The sequence below is a fragment of the Talpa europaea genome, assembly GCF_964194135.1.
Source record: "Talpa europaea genome assembly, chromosome: 3".
In the NCBI taxonomy this organism is placed as follows: domain Eukaryota; kingdom Metazoa; phylum Chordata; class Mammalia; order Eulipotyphla; family Talpidae; genus Talpa; species Talpa europaea.
In genome coordinates, this window is record NC_140069.1 from 14,939,442 (window position 1) to 14,958,504 (window position 19,063).

The following is a 19,063-nucleotide window of genomic DNA, read 5'->3' on the forward strand; positions in this document are numbered from 1 at the left end:
TGTAGAGCTTTGATCCTGTTGTCCATGGAACTTGCCATCTATTACAAACTAAGTTGTTCTATGATAAATCAGAATTACTGAACAAGGATTTTGTCTCAAGTAACCCCTGACTATTGGATGAACAAGATGTCTATAAATACCTATGCTATACATCATGGGACAAGAACAAAGATTTTTGTTACAGTATTTCTAAAATCTCTATTCCCAAAATGGTATCACGGCAATAAGACACTATTTAACAGTCATTCACATGGAATTCACACATGCCCAGAAGCAAGTCTGACTAAGGACAAGCTTAGAACAATAGGAGACTCCGGGACACTAAAAAGAGCATTGTGTCCTACTCCCATATGTGATTAAACACACACACACACACACACACACACGCACACACACACACACTCTAATGCACAAATATAAATAGCTATAATAAATGCCTGATTTTATGTTTGATGATTATTTGAATGTTTTGAAATACTGAAGTAGGATAATTTCATTTTCAGAATTGGAATTTTCTTTTCATGCCTTCTAGTTAGTGCTCTAAATGCATTGTTAATCCTTTTATTGGATAATGTAGCCCCAAATATTTCAGGCTTGCAGGAAATAACACCATCTTTAATTATCCAAGCGAGCAATTTCTAGATGTTTTCGTATGATAACTTAGGGTTTTACTAATGCCAGTAAAAAGGACTTTGGCATTCTCAATGCTAATATAATTTATTGAATTAAAATACACACCCTACATTTATAATACCAAGGTTCTAAAACAAAAAATCTCCTATAGAACCCAAGTTTCAAATGTTCTGTGTAATAAATAAACGCTAAATTATTCATAATCATTCGTATTTTCTTTATATCAAACACATTATTTACTTTCCATTCTGAGCCTCTGAGCAGCCTGATAATAGCAGTTGACATTGTTCAAGCAATTACTTTAAACCAGTCTATCAGCAAATACTTTATAGGTTTTTAATCTTATATGTAATACATAATATAATCACAATAATGAGTGTGGGCATTGTCATTTCAGTCATTATGCAGTTGAGTAAACCGAGGCATAGAGCAGCTACTTAATTCAGTGCAAGTTGCACAGCAGAGCATACATTACAATCCAGGAGATGTTCCCATAACCATTATACTATGACAGTTCCCAGTATTACCACATTGATTAGGTAGCAGAGCAGACATAAGCAAAAACTGCAGCTTTTGTTTCTCTTTCCATATTTTTCCTTCCTTTCCTTTCTTTCTGTTTCTTTTCTTTTTTGAGGACAAATTTATGATTTCAATAGACAACTGGTTTGCTGGTTTGCATATAAGGCCTGTGCATTAGAATAACTCAGCATGTTTCCACAATAGGTTTGCCATACCCCGCCTAGAGAGCCTAGAGATTTGCATTTAGTGTGCCCAGGCAGGCAAGCAGATACCCACGGAGGCAAAAGTTCCTTATGTAACTCTCCCAGGGACTCATGAAGAACCACTGCACCAGATATACAAAATCTGAAGAACTGCAGAAATACCATCATTACCTTAATTAACTTGACAGAATTCGGATCTCAAAGTGGTGTCAGAATGCTGATCAACAAAAGCATTAAACAGCTCCCAAGAGATTGTGAATCTAGTCCAGACAGAAAGAAAAATTTACAACAAAAATGTGGTGCCTGGCTTGACACAGCATACCAAGGCCTATGAAATTGGAAACACTTAAAGCTAAATCAACCCCCTAAGGTCCCACTGGCCCTGTTCGTGTGTTATGGCATGCCTTTGCATTCCTGAGAAGAAAGGTAGGGCATAATGGAGTGAAAAATAAAACTCCAGATAAAAAAGAAAACACCAAAAATACATTGTGGTTGGAGTTAAATAGTCCCAATGATTTAAAAAGGGGGCAACGTCATCCAAGAATGAGCATTGGGAAATAAAACCATACCTTTCATTTGTCTCTAATGCTCTCCGTTCTCCAGGCAAGCTCTCACGGTTCCGCCAAAGGATTTCACAGGCTTAAAAAGGCATGGGGAGAAGTCATTTCAAAGGATCAGTGCACAGCGACATGCTCATACTGATTTTGAAGTCTCTGCATTACTTCGTATGAATTATTTAAAATAATCCACACTCCTCAGACTCCATGACTCATGTCTTCTTGCAGTTTCTATATAATTTTTTTGTTGTTGTTCTTGTTGTTAAAGTCAGAAGACAACTTTTTGGCTTTCTGTTTTGTTTGCACTTGAGAGAAAGGCAAAGGATGTTTTGTAAAAATATTGATGTCTGCCTGTATGTCTAGTTAATTTTTAAAATAAATTAATCTGGGGCCCTGTTCTGATTTCTTGCTGTGAGTTTCCATGTGTAATCAAGGGCACATAAGTGTAGTAAGGGACACAGAGTTCTTTACTAAAGAATACAAAGTCCTTTACGAGCACTTAGTGAGTTTTGTACCTTCGACATTTTTTCCGTCACCCTGGGTGCATCTTACACCCGTTGTTTTCATTGGAACCCACACACGATGTTTTCAGTAAATTTTCATTTCTTAGGATCTGGTCTTTTTCCATTTAACTCAGATTTTTCCCTGATTTGATTTTAGATTATGCAACTGTTGCCAAATTAGACATGGTTTTAAAAAAAAATACCACCACTAACATCTCCTGATGTTGAATTAGTATTTTAGTTTAACCACCTAGTAGAAATATCAACAGTCACCCATCCAAGTGACAAAATTAAAATTTTTGTCATCCAGCTATTCCTGAGAAAAATAACTGATTTTACTAATCATTTGACTCACCTGACATTGATTTTCCATCTCCATGGCGATGATTCAACAATAAACAAATATCACTTAAACACCTACAATTCAGGAAGCAAGAACTGTGCTGGGGCCTGATCATGAAACCTATTATGAAGGATAAAGACAATTACCGGATGATTTCACTCTTATGTGGAATATAGAGAAACAAAACGAAAGGTCAGATAAAACTAACAAACCCTAGAAATCTGACTGTAAAACTGAGACTACTGGGGGGGGGGGAGGTGTGGAAAACAGAGTGGGGTGGGAGCTGAATGGACTGTGGTGAAGGACTATGGGTGCTTGGTGGTGGATGTGGTGTGGTAATAGACACCTGAAGGGTATGATAAAAAAAATTCAAATGAGTCATCAATGTCCTGTAAAACTTCTCTCATTAGTGTCTTTCATCCATCCCACAGCATCCCAACTACCATCTCCACCCAAATGTAAAAAGCAACCCTTGTCTCAATTCCTGTGTTACCCTGGCATATAAATGCTTACTTTTGTAGAAATTATTTAGGTTCTCAAAGCTTCCTCTCATCCATTAGCTCTCGAATCCAATGCAGCTGTTTAGCAGACATGACCACTGGCCCCATCTGTTGGTGGCAGACTGGGGCAAATGCCTTCACTAAGCAGGGAAACTGCTGCTATCTGGAAAAGACAATGATTAGTAGTTAAAATTTCAGAAACAGAAAATTCTGTGCTGTATTCAATGAACTTCATCACTGCATCAGTCTCCTTCTAAAGATCAAAGCACCTTACATTAATGAATTGCATTTTTTCTTTTCTTTCATTTTAACCCTTCCAGTACCCGACAGAAAACTTCAGCTCCTCAATCATTTTATGTTAAAGTGGGTTGATAATTATAGAATATAAATGTTTAAGCTCAATGACACCTTAGAGATTCACTAATATACCTGCCTAATTTAACTGGTAAAGGTAGTGAGGTTTGGAGAATTAACACAGCTTCCCTAAATTGTAAAATAGGGACAAGGCCAGAATTACCACCCAGGCATACAGTCTCCAAACCCAATACTCTACTTACTCTATCACAAAGATGGAAAGATGAATTGATATTGATAATCTAAGTGGAAGAAAAAGGCTATATGTAAAAAAATACAACTAAAAATGCATGTAGATACAGGAAGTATCATACACTATTGCAAAAAAGGGATAAAATGTTTGGATGGTCAAGATTAACCATCACAAGTGTGCAGTTCTATAGCCTGGATTCTCGGATTTATTGCCTTCACCCAGTGGACACCTAGTATTGGCTTTCCGTGGTCCTCCCTGACTTTCCAATATAAATTTGAAACTTATATTCTGAGGGGGGAATATAAAACAAGCAATATAATATACACATGATACTGCTTACTGAAGGAATTTCAGGTGCCATTGATTTGAAGATGCAATGTTACATTTACGTATAAACAAAGAAAAGGGGATAACAAGCTTTGCCTTGTCATTGATTTTTTTCAATGAAAGATATAAAAATATGAATAAGGGGGCATCTCAGAAATGATAAAATATAGCACTTTGTTTATTACATGTTGACTAATGTTACAAGGAAAACTAGAAATGTGCAGGACATGTCAAGTGAGAGTTCCTTGAGTTGATGAATGGATTTGTTGGGCTTAAGTATGGTGGTATAGAGAAATATCACAGAAGTGGGTAGTTGTAAAGAATGGATGCATTAATCAGTAATCAACTTTGTATTGACACGGTAGGCATTAATTTTAGTGGCAGGTATATCCTACCCAGAGGTCTGACTATTATTTGTCATGTGGGTTCATGCAAGTTTGTGAGTCTCAGTTTCCTCATTTGGAAAATGGTTACTATCAAATGTCATATTTGGGCTAATAGGTAAAAGACCCTAAATATAATGGCTATTCAGCAAATGGTAGTTCTAATTACCATTATCATTTTGTTCAGTAGCTTGCAATAGAATAATTGAATTCTAGTTGATGTCCTGTTCATTTCCCGTTGGCCCCTGTCCTTGATTTGCCAATGCTGGGCCTTCCTCCCCTTCTATAAAAACCCCTAATAATCTGTGATCCTGTTTAGCACCTTCTATTTCAACTTGTCATTGATTTTTTTCCCATACTAGATTATAACTTCCTTGGACATGTGAGCTCTGACTTATTCATATTCATCATAGGCATAGTACAATGCTTGGCATCTAGAAGTTTCTTATTTTCTGACTTACTGTAAGAATGAGTGTGTTAGTAAAGGCCCTTCCAGGTAAAGGGAAAATTTTCATTAACACCCTGGTAATGAAAGCACTGGGCATCCATCCATTCATTCAACAAAACTTCTTTTGAGTGTTAGCTGGCAAGTTTCCTATGAGAAGATTACTGCTCCTTGCAAGACACAGGAATATCCCCTGAAATGCATAGTCAGTATTCATCTTAGACTTTCCCCATCTGAAGGGCAGACCTTCTGCTGTGCTGCTCCTTTAGCCTCTCTCCATGGCAAGTGGCTAACATGAAGGTTCTAAAGAAACTGCAAATATTTCTCAACATGTTTGTACAGGAATCAGAGAGTTTACAATTACTACTGACCTGGGGAAGCATTATTTTTTTAGATAGAGGAAAACATCAGGGGGTTGATTGGTTTCCCTGCTTAATTTAGACAAGTATGCTGTGGAGAGGGTAAGCTCAGCTTTTGGTCCCATGAGGTGACATGTCAACCTGCAAAGTCACTTCTTTGAAAATGACTTAGCTCTTTTCATTCCGTATGAACTCACATTAAAAGCTTTCCAAAACCAAGCTTCCCAATGAAATCTTGAGGTCTCGCTAAGCAAAAACAAACTTCTTCTGGCTGCCCAGGTCAAGTAACCATTAGAAAGAAATCATCTCAGCTGCCCAAAGAGGGTCTTGAGTCCAGCCATTGGGGCGCCAATGCCATCACCACTTTGAGGCAGATGGGGAAACAGCCAGAAAAGGTAGAGCTCTAGTGTCAGACTTTCTCTGCTCTCTGGCCTGGGAGTGAAGAGAGTAGAAGATGGGATGAGACAAGGTAGGTCAAAAATCAACAAAGTGCAATATGAATCACAGCCAAGTCAGCCATAATGTGAAATCCCTGAATCCTGTTGATGCATTTCTGCTCGGTGCAGAGGGCCCACCTCTGTGTCAGCTGAACCTCTTGTGATCTTCCATCCTGACACCCAGTTATGGGCCTCAAATAATTAGCCAAGGACAAATTCTAATGACAGCTGAAAATTCCCTTAAGCTTATAGGAGCTTACTGTCCAATGATTGATAATGGCTTGAATTAAACAGAAGCAGCTGGCAAACTATGATGGGATATGGATGTTTTGAAAAAAATCTAGACGTCAAGCTCTTGCTTAAATTTTGAGTCCATCTCTTGCTAACCGTGCCACAAAGCACCAGTCAGTGGTCCTCTCTGAGTGCTAATTTCCTCCTGATAGAAACGCCAACTGAACTTTCATTTGTCTACATGTCTGTTTTCAGGAAGGTCAAGTGATTACATGATCAGAAGATGATTTGTTGATTTAAAGGTGATGCAGAAATGTTGGATTTTGTCTTTTGTCTTAAATGAAAAAATAACAAGGTATATTTAAAAATAGGGTAGCAATAGAGCTGTCCTTTACGAATAAGGACCATCATTCTTCTTTAAACTTTTGCAACAGTTTGGAACAAAAGCAGATTCTTCTTCCAAGCAAGTAAATTGGTAGAGTGACCCCAAGTTGTGATATTGTCTCACACCATCCCCCTTCCTCCTAATCCTTCTCTAGATGTGAACAGAATAATGTCTTAATCTTTTTGCTTTACCTCCAATGTGGATGGCATGAGTAGGATAGTAGGGGGCAAATATGCAGTAAATAATGGCTTCTTTTAGATACTGCACTGTCTTTCCTTAAGGAAAAAATGAAACAAAGCATGAGAAAGTCCCTTAAACAGAACAAAGAGATTTACCAGCGGGGCCTCAAGCCCAGGGTGACTCATGCTCACAACCCTCTGCATGCCCACCGCCCTTCAAACAGAAGCTCACAGCATTCAAAGCCATGCACACTCTGCCCTCATCCCTTCGCTGGACCACAGGTTACTCACCCTCCCTCTGCTGTGGTCACATACCCAGCATCTGTCCTTCTAACACCACTACCAACATCACCACCGACACAATCTACCTCCACCCACCTCTGTCACCTTGCGTTTCCGCCTGAAATCCATTCCTTCTCATGTCTGTCTCTCAAAGGCCTGTGAATTTGTCCAGCTTCCTTTCTTTCAGAAAGCATTTCCAGATACTCTTCCCAATCCCATTTCAAATGAATCCAAAACTCCCGAACACTTCATATCATTATTGTATTGTATGGCTTCTGATCTCCTGCACCACTTCCTTTCTGTAACTTTTTTAAAAGCACGTGAAATAGTATAGGCCAAGCTCTGATTAAGAGATTAGATGAAAAAAAGAAAAAAACCCTCAGAAGACAAGGAAGATGCTCGGATATCCGCCTTGGTAGATTTCCACAGTCTCGGCACAGGGCTGGACACACTGCACCCACATCTCAGCTGATTCGACTACCATGGTTGCTGGAGATTTTCTGCTTTGAATATCGAATTTATACTTCTAAAAAGGTAGTAACTGTAGCATGAACATTCTGTGAAACTATAAAATCTGTCCATTCACTGGTCTAGACAGCCGTGTCCACACAGCAGAAGGGCAATCCTGCCGCATGAAACAGCTTCAGTGAATCGGATTACAGATAGGTGCGTGGAGAGCTTATTGTTGGCCAGGCATTGTTCTAAGTACTTTGCATGAATTTTCCCATTTACTACTCAGAACAACCCTATGAAAGGTCTGCTGTTATTAGCAACTCCATTGCACAGATGAAGAAACTAAGCAGAGAGAAACGAAATGCAAGAAGACAGCTTCAAAGCCAAAGTCACATCTGCTCTCTGTTTTTAGTCTAAAAGAGGACTTGACCACAGTGGCTACTCAACTCATTTGCTAGATCTTTATCTTGTGCTATTTCAGCCTTATCTTACATGGGTTCAAAAAAAAGCCTACAAAACCCCCCTCTTCCACCCTTCCCATGGTGCTGCCTGCTGGTACTTCTGCTTTTGTATTCCTTTCATCTCCCTTTCATCTAACAGCCACTAAAGAAGCAGGAGAGCTTCCTTCAAATGTAAACTATGGTAAGTACCAGGCTGTTTGGAACCCAAGGAGACACTGAATCAGTCACTGTTTGCGGCTCCCTTTAACAAATATCTCTTTGAGATTCCAGAATGACTCAATCACACATCCCACACCTGCCAAGGAGAATCAGCTGCCTGAGATCTGAGCTGTCCCCAGAGTACACAATTGCAAAGGGTGAGCCCATTTATAGGCTGGCGAGTGCATGGATGCCCTACTGAGAAGAAAACAACCCTCATTTTTATAACATTGAAAATTCTGGAATGATACCCTGGATAAGAATCAGGACATATAAATATTGAAACATGGTAAATGATGATATGACATTATTTATCAAGGTACCAACATTTGTTTAAAATTGAGTAACAACAAAAACTCCTGATGGGAGTCATTGGCATAGACTTCTAAACTGAATGCAAAATGGATGTGAACCTACTTCCATGTTGGGGGCAGAAGACTTGCAGTTTTTTATGGATTCGCAACTCCCAGTCACGAGGCTCTCTCTTGCCAACAGGGCATTCCTGAGCTCACTGACCGGAAGCTGCAACCACAAAGTCATCATTTCTAGGCCCAGCCTTTGGTCCCAGCCTTTGCTGCAACCCCCTCCCCCAGGGGTCTGGTTTAGAAATGTTCCATTCCCTCTCCTGGAGTTCCTTCAGCAACCTGTCTTTTGGGAGGAGCAATCAAATCACAGTTCTTCCCACCGGGACCCAAAACATGACCGTGACTGTTGTCGGGATCCACTATTCTCACCTGCTTACTCCCACTGACTGCCATGGGGTGCTCACAGGGACACTGACCTTCCTGGGCCATTCACCTACCCAAGGAGGAACGTCTTGGTGGAAGTTAGTACCTTGATAAATAATAATATTGTATCATCAGATACCATGTTTCAATATTTATATGTCCTGGGTTCTTGTCCAGGGTACAAGTCCGGAATTTTCAGTGTTATATAAACGAGGGTTGTTTTCTCACTAAAGCATTCACGCACCAACAAGGCCAACTGATTGTTTACATGTTATTTGTATTCCTTGACAGCCAAATCTCTACAAGAAGTCTGAATTATTCCCTGCACATAACTCTTTTCTCTGTCTACTCTCTTGCTCTGGGTTCCTGTTATTATGTCTCTAATTTATTTTAAAATATTTCAGCCACTGGGTGATCTTATAGACACTCCTGTGAATCAGCTTAATTGACCCTCTGTAGGCAGAAAGTTCCCCTAACCAGGAGGCCCACTTCCCAGGAAGTGAATTAAGATTCCATCAGAAGGTCCACATTCTAGGGAGTCATTCCTGTCTGTCTCCCTTCAACACCAGAGACTTCTTACTTAGCATAATAGTGGTGTAATGGGTTCTTGTTGGTGGGATTAGAGGTATTTTGGGCAGAGGATTGGATAAAGCATTCCCCCTCAATGGGAGTGAGGTATTTTGCAGGAGGGAAAATCTTATTTGGGTGGGGGTAAGATGGGATGAAAAAAGTGAAATTTTTTTTTAACTTTTTTTTTTTTAAAGATTTATTTATTTATTTATTTATTTATTTATTTATTTATTTATTTATTTTACTGGGTACAGTCAGAAGCGCAGGAGGGTGAGAGAATTCACCAGAGCCAGAGCGGGGAGCAGAGCAGGCGGAAGGACCGAAGTACACTGCTGAGGGGAGCAGCGGGCGGCAGGAGAGGTCTGCGCGCCATGTGGGACCCTCGCCTGTGGCTGGGGATCGAACAGGCGCTGCAGAGGCTGCGGGCAGCTTCGCAACCCAGCGCTCAACCGCTGCGCCACTGGGGAGGCCCTTTTTTTAACTTTTTCCTACTTTCATTTTATTTTATTTATTTTTTATTTTATATATATTTTACAACATTTTTAATTTTTGCACAACATATGCATTTTAATCTTGGTTATACTCCAAATACCATCCCCACCCCCTTGTTCTGATCCTACTCCCTCATCCCCACCCCTTGTAGTGTGTCTCTGGTTTATAGTTGCATGTTGATTTTGATTTTTACTTTATTATAATTAGTCTTTTTTCTGGTCCCTTCTTTAGGTTTTCTAAATTCCTGCTATGAGTGAGACAATCTGGCATTTTTTTTTTTCTTTCTGGCTTATTTTGCTGAGCATGATCCCTTCCAGCTCCATCCATGTTGCTGCAAATTGCATGAGTTTATCTTTTTTGATTACTGAGTAATATTCCATTGTGTATAAGTACCACATCTTCTTGATCCAGTCATCTATTTTTGGGCATTTGGGCTGTTCCCATAGCTTAGCTACTGTAAATAGTGCTGCTATAAACATAGGGGTGCCAGTACACTTAGGGGTGCAGGAACCCTTTTGAATTAATGTTTCTGTGTCTTCTGGGTAAACACCTAGGAGTGGAATTGCTAGATCATATGGAAGCTCCATCTTTAGCAGGTTGAGGAATCTCCACACAGCTTTCCATAGTGGTTGGACCATTTTTGCACTCCCACCAGCAGTGCAGGAGAGTTCCTTTTTCTTCACATCCTCGCCAACATTTGTTGTTGCTACTTTTTTTAATATGTGCCATTCTCACTGGTGTAAGATGGTATCTCATTGTAGTTTTGATTTGCATTTCCCTGATTACAAGTGATGTTGAACATTTTTTAATATGCCTGTTGGCCATTTGCATTTCCTCTTGGGAGAAGTTTCTTTTTAGCTCTTCTGCCCATTTTTTGACTGGATTATTTACTTTGTTTTTGTTGAGTCTCTTCAGCTCTTTGTAGATTTTTTTTCCTTCTATATATTTTATGGTCTCAGGTCTTATGTCTAGGTCTTTAATCCATTTGAGTTGTTTTTTGTGCATGATGTGAGGTAGTAGTCAAGCTTCATTCTTTTGCATGTAGTGACCCAGTTTTCCCAGCACCATTTATTGAACAAACTTTCTTTGCTTCATTGCATATTCTTTGCTCCTTTGTCAAAGATTAGTTGACTGTAAATCTGTGGGTTTATTTCTGGATTTTCTATTTGGTTCTGTTGGTCCATAAGTCTGTTCTTGTACCAATACCGTGCGGTTTTGATTATTATGGCTTCATAGTATAGTTTGAAGTCTGGGAGTGTGATACCGCCATTCCCTTTTTTTTTTCAGGAGCACTTTGGCTATTTAAGGTTTTTGGTGGCTCCATATGAATTTCATCAATATTTGTTCTATTTCTTTGAAGAATGTCATTGAAATTTTGATTGGAATAGCATTGAATCTGTAAATTGCTTTTGGTAGGATAGCCATTTTAATAATGCTAATTCTTCCAATCCATGAGCAGGGGATGTCTTTCCATTTCTTTGTGTCTTCTTCTATTTCTTTTAACACTGTTTTATAGTTTTCTTTGTAAAGGTCCTTTACCTTATTTGTTAGGTTTGTTTGCAAGTATTTGATATTTTTTTTGCTTCAGTAATAAAAGGGATGGTTTTCTTGATTTCTTCTTCTTCAGATTTATTGTTTGTGTATAGGAAGGCTACTGATATTTGCATGTTGATTTTGTATCTTGCTACTTTACTAAACTGATTGATTAGTTTGATTAGTTTTTCTGTGGGGTTTTTGGGGTTCTCTATGTATATTATCATATCATCTATGAATAGTGATAGTTTAACTTCTTCCTTCCCTATTTGGATTCCTTGTATGTCTTTCTCTTGTCTTATTGCTCTGGCTAGGACTTTCAGTATTATATTAGTTCTTTGAGATGTGTGATTAGGTTGTTTCTTTGAGTTCTTTCTTGTTTCTTGATGTGAGCCTGTATTGCTATATATTTTCCTCTTATTACTGCTTTTGCTGCATCCCATATATTTAGGAAATTGGTGTCCTCCTGGTCATTAACTCAAAGTATTTTTTAATTTCTTCTTTGATCTCCTCATTAGTCCAGTGGTCTTCCAGTAGTGTGGGTTTCAATCTCCATGAGGTAGGAGGGTTCCTTGCCTCCTTTTTATGGTTTATTTCTAGTTGATACCTTCATGGTCAGAGAAGATGGTTGGTATGATTTCAATCTTGGTGTAGCTGTTGATGTTTGTCTTGTGTCCCAGTATGTGATCGATTCTGGAGAATGATCCATGTGAGCTTGAGAAGAATATGTACTCAGATTTTTTTGGGTTTAGTGTTCTATAGATGTCTGTTAAGCCCACGAGGTCTAGATCCTTATTTAGAGCTTTAGTGTCCTTACTTATTTTTTGTCTTGTTGATCTATCCTTTGTTGATAGTGGTGTGTTGAAGTCTCCTACTACATATGTATTTTCTCTGATGTCTGTTTTCAGAGATGATAATAGTTGTCTGTTATATTTTGGTGCTCCTTCATTTGGTGAGTATATGTTAATGAGTGTTATGTCTTCTTGAAGTATTGTCGTAGATGGCCTTTATTAACATTGAGGCACATTCCTTCGGTACCTATTTTGTGGAGAGTTTTTATCATGAAAGAATGTTGAATTTTGCCAAATGTCTTTTCTGCATTTGTGGAAAACATCATATGATGTTTAGCCTTCATTCTGTTTGCGGTACATCATGTCTCTGGACCTGTATACACTGAACCATCCAGGATTCCACTTGATCATGATGTATGATGCTTTCAATGTGCTGTTGAATGTGGTTTGCCAGTAATTTGTTGAGGATGTGTGCATACATGTTTATCAGGATGCTGGCCTGTGATTTTCTTTATTGTAGTGTCCTTGTCTGGCTTTAGTATCAGAGTAATGTTCACTTTATAGAATGAGTTTGGAAGTCTTCCCCTTAAATTTTTGGAAGAGTTGGAGAAGGATTGTATTAACTCCTTGCTAAATGTTTGGCACAAGTCATCAGTGAAACCATCTGGTCCTGGACTTTTATTTGTTGACAGATTTTTGATTACTGATTCACTCTCCTTCCTAGCAATTGACCTGTTCAGCTTTTTTCTATTTCTTCCTAGTCTTAGGAAGAAATAGAATTTTTGCATTCTTCCAAGAATTTTTGCATTTCTTCTAGGTTGTCTAGTCAGTGGGCATATAGTTGTTAGCAATAAGCTCTTATGGTCCTTTGTATTCAGGTTATTTTAATCTGAATTTAGTCTGTAGTGTGAGTTGTTATGCTTAACAGTGAAAAGTTTCCTCTAAGCACAGGTACAAGACAAGGATGCTCATTCACACTACTCCTATTCAACATAGTACTAAAAGTCCTAGCCACAACTATTAGAGGGACGAAAAGTACAAAGCATCCAACCAATAAAGAAAGAAGTGCAATTATCTCTTTTTGTAGATGGAAAATTCTAACATATAGAAAAACCTGATAGAAATTGTAAATGAATTTACTAAAAATACTGGATACAAAATCAACACAAAAATCAGCTGCATCTCTATACATTAGTAATGAACTGCCTAAAAAATAAATTCAGAAAGAAGTCCGCGTTATAAAAGTATTGAAAAGAATAAAACCTTTAGGGATAAAATATTTTTAGGATTAGTGTTCTAGGTGCGATCTCAAAATATGCTGTCTTCTGCCTCTGGATTCTAGGAATACCTGTTTGCCTGACTGAGGAAAAGTTGCTGCATTTCACACCTAGACAGTCTCACTCACTTCAGGTGAACCAGTCATGCAAATTGTGTCCAGAAAACCAAAAAGCAGACAAGCTTAGGTTTCATTAAGATATCAGTTCATACGACATGACCCTTTGGGATCTGCTTACTGATAAACATCTGATCTTAGAAAAGAAGCAAATTGCTCATCTACTTTTAACTGTTAGTGGCAATCAAGATATGCCAAATACCTAATCATTTTGCATGACAAAGTTGACTTCTAGCTTTAAAAACTCTCAAATTTATTACAGGCAGCAGAACTAGTAGTTAAGATTGCAGACTCTGGAATTAGACTGTCTGGGCTCTAATCCACTAGATCTTGAAATTCAGGTTATTTAACCTCTCTGAGCCCCCGTCCTCATTCTAGTAAAATGGGAATAGCAATGTGTCTACAGAATGGAAGCCAATACTTAGCATATTTTCTTAGAAATTGTAGGCATTAAAAATATTATTGTTATACTTACTTTGGGAACAATTAAACCTCAAGTCTCCAGGAAATATGTAGAAACTTTTAACAATGCAAGAGGTCATATACACTTAGCATGAATGTTTCTTTTGGTATAACTATTTTATTTGATTTTCTTGCATCCTTCTGTGCACACTAGGATTAACTCAGAACATGGGGTCAAGAAAACATGGTTTATTAATAGTGAGGGAAATTTACACAGCATTTTGAGACTTATGAACTCCTCATATACATTGTCTGATTCTCTGAGTAACTATGAAGTATCTCATATAATCATTTTACAGACTATGAAACTTAAAGACTTGAAGAAACTGACTGATTGGACCAAAGACAATTGATATTAATGAAGAAGTTAAGACTTGTTCTCTTTAAGGGTTTGATGATGATCATCCTGGTGATACTTAGGCAACCACCATCACCCTGACTTCCTTGGTACACTTCTGAAATTGCCCTATCACCATCTGAAGAGTTTATTTCCATGTTTACTTCATTAGTCTCTCTCCCCAATCTAACTGTAAGCTACAGAAGTGTGGGGACTAGTTGTCTCTACATCAGGAGTACATAAAACTATGCCCACTCCTAAAGGCACTAAATAAATATATGTTGGATGAAGGAATTATACTTTATTGATCCAAGACAGACTTTCATTCCTGATTTTGCTAATAGTGTTCCTTCAGCTGAACATTTAATAACTTTTTTCAAATTTAATTTAAATAGCACAAAATTAAAGATACTATTCCTCAATCTGAACATTTAATAACTTCATTTCCCCTCTTTAATCTACACTTAAAGGTACTCCTAAGGCTAAGCCTTTTATAGGCAAATGACTGTTTCAGGAAGCAATTCTCTCTCTTACAGGCTAGTTTCTCTGAAAACCACCTCATCAAAACCTGTTTCTAAAAGTTTGTTTTAAAGGAGGGGACTTTCCCAGTTAGAAGCACCTAATTGGCTTTTAAGAAAACAGTTCTTAGCATCCTTATCAATCATATCTTCATTAGCCAGGTGCACAAGCATTGCATGGGGGTGTGGGGGAGGGGAGAATCTTTGAATTGATATTAGAGATGACTGACTATCTGCGAGGATTTTTGAAGAGGAACTCTAGCACTCTTAGTGAGAATGCAGAATGCTTTAACATTCTTCCTAAATAGACCTTTATTGGTCCAGAAGCTTCCAGGTGAGTTGTTTGGGGTATGCATTCCTGTTTAATTAACAAGCCAATTTCTTTGGATTAAGTAGGCACTGGATGGATATCTGAGTTTCTAGAAACCTCAGTGGAGTTGACTGGACTGATTGGCAGGGATTATGTCTTTCCTCTGGCTGCTAAGAATAACCAACACTGTTTTGGCCTGTTGATATTTTATTCCCTTTTCCCAACTTCTCCACCCACTGGTAAGATGAATTTGGCATACTCTTTGACCATAACTTCAACAAGAAAATTGTGAAGTGTGTTGCAAGGATAGAAAGGCTTGATAAATTTTCCTCTGCTCAAGAGCATGGTTGTATAGTATGATTTAATGTAACAGCAGTCTTCTAATAAAAGTCCTTATCAAAGAATGTACAAGATCTCCTTCTTACTAGTAGCTTTCCAGCCTCATATTGTCATAGAAGCCAAGCCTTTGAAGGGGTAGTGAGACAGGCTAGGGAAAACAAATAGTGAGTCAGGAAGGTGATGTAGGCATGAATGGGAACTGCCTGACCCATGGAGGCTACTTAATTATATTGAAGTGGGAGAACAAAAATGGAAAGATACAGAAAAGGAGGGAAAAAATAAATTTAAGGGAGAGGGACATTTGGCATTACAGTTATATATCCGTAATATTTATTGTACACTATATAACAAGTATTTCAAAAGCAGAAATTTCCTTGAAAGTTAAGCATGAGAATTGGAGCCCACAGTGAGGAGAGTAGAGCTATGCTGTTATGGCCTGGACTGTGTCCCCCCCATATTATCTGTTGAAGTCCCCACCCTCAAAGTGACTGTATTTGAAGACAGGGTTATTAGGAGGTAAGCAAGGTTAAATAGTGTCATATGGATAGAGCCTGATCTAGGATTGGTGGCTTGAAGAAGATGAAGAGAGTCAGGGAGAGAAATTAGATTCATATGCTAGAATATTGTGCTATGATGAAAAAGAATGAGACACCATGACATGCTTGTGACTGTTCTTGAGTGGTTTGCACATCTGTTCTCCGTACCACTGGAGAATCCACAGACACAGGTTGTTTTCATAGTTTGCATCTCTGTTGGCTCCTGTCTGTGTTTGGCTGATAGAAAGCTCTGGCAGGAAATTTGAAGGGTGGTGCTTCTGATAACTTCTCTGTCTCCTCAGAGCTTGAATACCACCAGACAGAACGACCTTGCTTGTGTGTCTAGCTTTCTGCAGGTGAGCCAAGTTCCTGACTCTTCACTTTAATCCTCTAGGATGGGGTAAAAGCATTATGCATTTCCTCATCTCTTTGCTGGTTCGCCATCTGTTTGACTTCTCAACTGTTCTCTAAGTCCATGAACTAAGTGCTGTCTTTTGCAGACCTCAGACACAATGCTGATCTAAAACAGGAAAAAAGTAAAATGACAACGCCCCCCCCAACCCCCCTTTGGGACACTAGAGTATACTCTTTTCCATGATGCATGGATTATCTATCCATAAACATGTGCTTGCATATAACAAACTCTTCCTGAAAGATCAAACAAGATCTCCAGCAGTGGTAGTTTTTGCAAAGAGGAAGAAAAGGTAGAAGTGAAGTGGAGATGGTTGCTCCACCATCTCAGTGTTAACACTAAGAATTTTTACCTTACACATTTGAAAAAGTCTAAACCTAGTTAAGCTAATAAAAATATCTTTGCATTTCTGCTGTGCTTTTTAGTTTAAGAGGGCTTTCTCTAGCATGTCTATGCTTAGATAGACCTATGGCTCTGAGAATTTGGTAGAGTGAAGTTCAGTGAATTTCCACCTCACAGAGATGATAGCCATCATGTCACGCCCATTCAGCCCTCTGGGATATCCTAAGATCCTTTGGATAAAGACCAGAATCTATCACACTTTGCTGTTTGTCCACTGTCCACTCACATCTCTAGCCTCTTCTAGTCCATGGGATGCCTTGCTGTTCATGCACTGGCCCTGCGAGGCTTACTCCCTTCTACCTCGAGGCATATAGACACCATAGCTTCCCTGTTCAATGGCTCTTCCTCTTCTCCCATTTTCTCCCCACCAGTCAATTCACTCTTTTTACAGAAAGCTGTTAAATACCACACTGGACCAGGATGCCTACTGGGTCTCATTTTTTTCCCATGCAGCACAAGTCTTGCCTATATTTACGTATTTGTGAGATTGTTAGATTCATATGGGTTTTCAATGAGCATATTATTTTAATAAATGAATGACAATGCTGGAATCACTGCCATTGAGAAAGAAACAGTAACTAGCGCCCACTGATACCTGACTTACATTATTAGCAGATCTTTCAACAATTGATGACTTAATCAGAAAGCACTTCAGCTATACAACTTTGCCATTTTGTACATTATTTTTTAAAGCAAGTATACATCCATATTTGCACACCAGTCTACACCTTAAAAGTCAAGTAGCTTTGATTAGAATATTAATAGAGTTAAAACCATGTTTGTCAGAGAAGAAACTGACAAATGCTAATAAAATACAATAAACTTAGGAAACGAGCTACATGATGCTTCTCCTTTTTTCCTGAACCTAGTTAAATTTCATTTTAATAACAATGAAATAACAAGGAATATGTTCTTGTTCTTCAAGTTAATAACTTTACAGATAAAGAACTTCAGAGCTCATATTTGCAATTTTCAGGTGTGAGAGCTTAGGTGTAAGATAATCTAGACACTTGATCAGTCCCTGCAAAGCCCACTGCATGCCTTGTCTCCCAAATGACCTAAATCAATTCCTGTCCTGAGTTTCAGGCATTTTCATTATGATGATGATGATTATAAATGGCCTGCTGTAGCAGGTGCTTCGCTGCTGTGCTAAAAAGATGAAGTGTTTTTTCCCTGGTTGCTCCCAAAGTTCAGGACCCATTTCTCTAAGCCATAGGAGTAGCTGAAATGGAGGCAGCGACAATCAGAAATATGGGCTGTGTTCAACACTGGGCATAATTCAGAGGAATTCAGGCAAGAGAGGTGGAGGGTTATCTGATGTGATGTCACCTAGAAAGTCAGCATCACACATATCTAGTGCTCAGAAACAGGAGGTTACATTTATGGGACACTGTTTAATGCCAGTGATGGCCTCTGCCAAAGAGGGAACTGTCACCAGAAGATGAATGTAGTTGGCCAAGTTCATGTTCAAATGCCCTCCCTCTTGGTTTCAGTCCTAAATCCCTAGGTCTATTCCAATCCAAGCTTAAGATGAACTCTAGCTTGGAGACTTCGAGATTCATTGCCCACAGTAACGGGTCACATGGGAAGACCCAGGGGATTGGCCAGACTGTGCCATGAATATAACAAATGAAATGACCAATAACTGCTAGTGTCTGTCTGTTTCTTGTCAGCGGATGATTAATCTATGGCCCACTGTTGGCCTCTGAAATACAGTCAACACATAGTCTTCTCTGTGACTCTAGATAAATTTCTCAAGATTACAGCTAATTTAATTACCTACCCCCAACACACACACACACACACCCCACACCACCCCAATACCACTATTACTGTTATTTATTAAATGGTTACTCAGCAACAGACACTGAGCTAATAGCTTCAAGGAATACCTTGGGAAAATACATGATTCCTGTCCTTAGGAAACTATGTCTAGATTCACTTGGGCTCATATAAATGTCCTTATGAAAACCTCAGATAAAAATAATAGCAATTAATGAGCTAGCAAATAATGAGTATTACTTGACACTGTTTGGAGTGTTTGATGTGCTTTAGCCAATGTCATCCTCATGGTAACTTCATAATTCTCTACGGTGGGTACAAATTTTATCTTCATTATGCAAACAAGGAAACCAAACCAGAACACAAATAGATTAGGCAACTTGCCTTATGTTAGAGTTAGTATCTAATATTTATTTAATGTTCACAATTAACGATTAACACCATCTATGTCACTGTTTTTAAAAATGCATTTACTTGCTTCTTTCCACATTTCTGTAATATCACTGATTTTAT

General features: G+C 38.6%; 1 long non-coding RNA gene across 1 annotated transcript; it reads right to left on the minus strand.

The window, feature by feature from the left end:
* Positions 1-1,515: 1,515 nt before the first annotated feature.
* Positions 1,516-2,974, minus strand: LOC311167954. Its single transcript, XR_014617060.1, has 3 exons — positions 2,771-2,974; positions 1,925-1,994; positions 1,516-1,615 (listed from the first exon to the last, which is right to left on the minus strand). It is a non-coding gene; the product is annotated as an uncharacterized lncRNA (long non-coding RNA).
* Between the last annotated feature and the right edge of the window lie 16,089 nt (positions 2,975-19,063).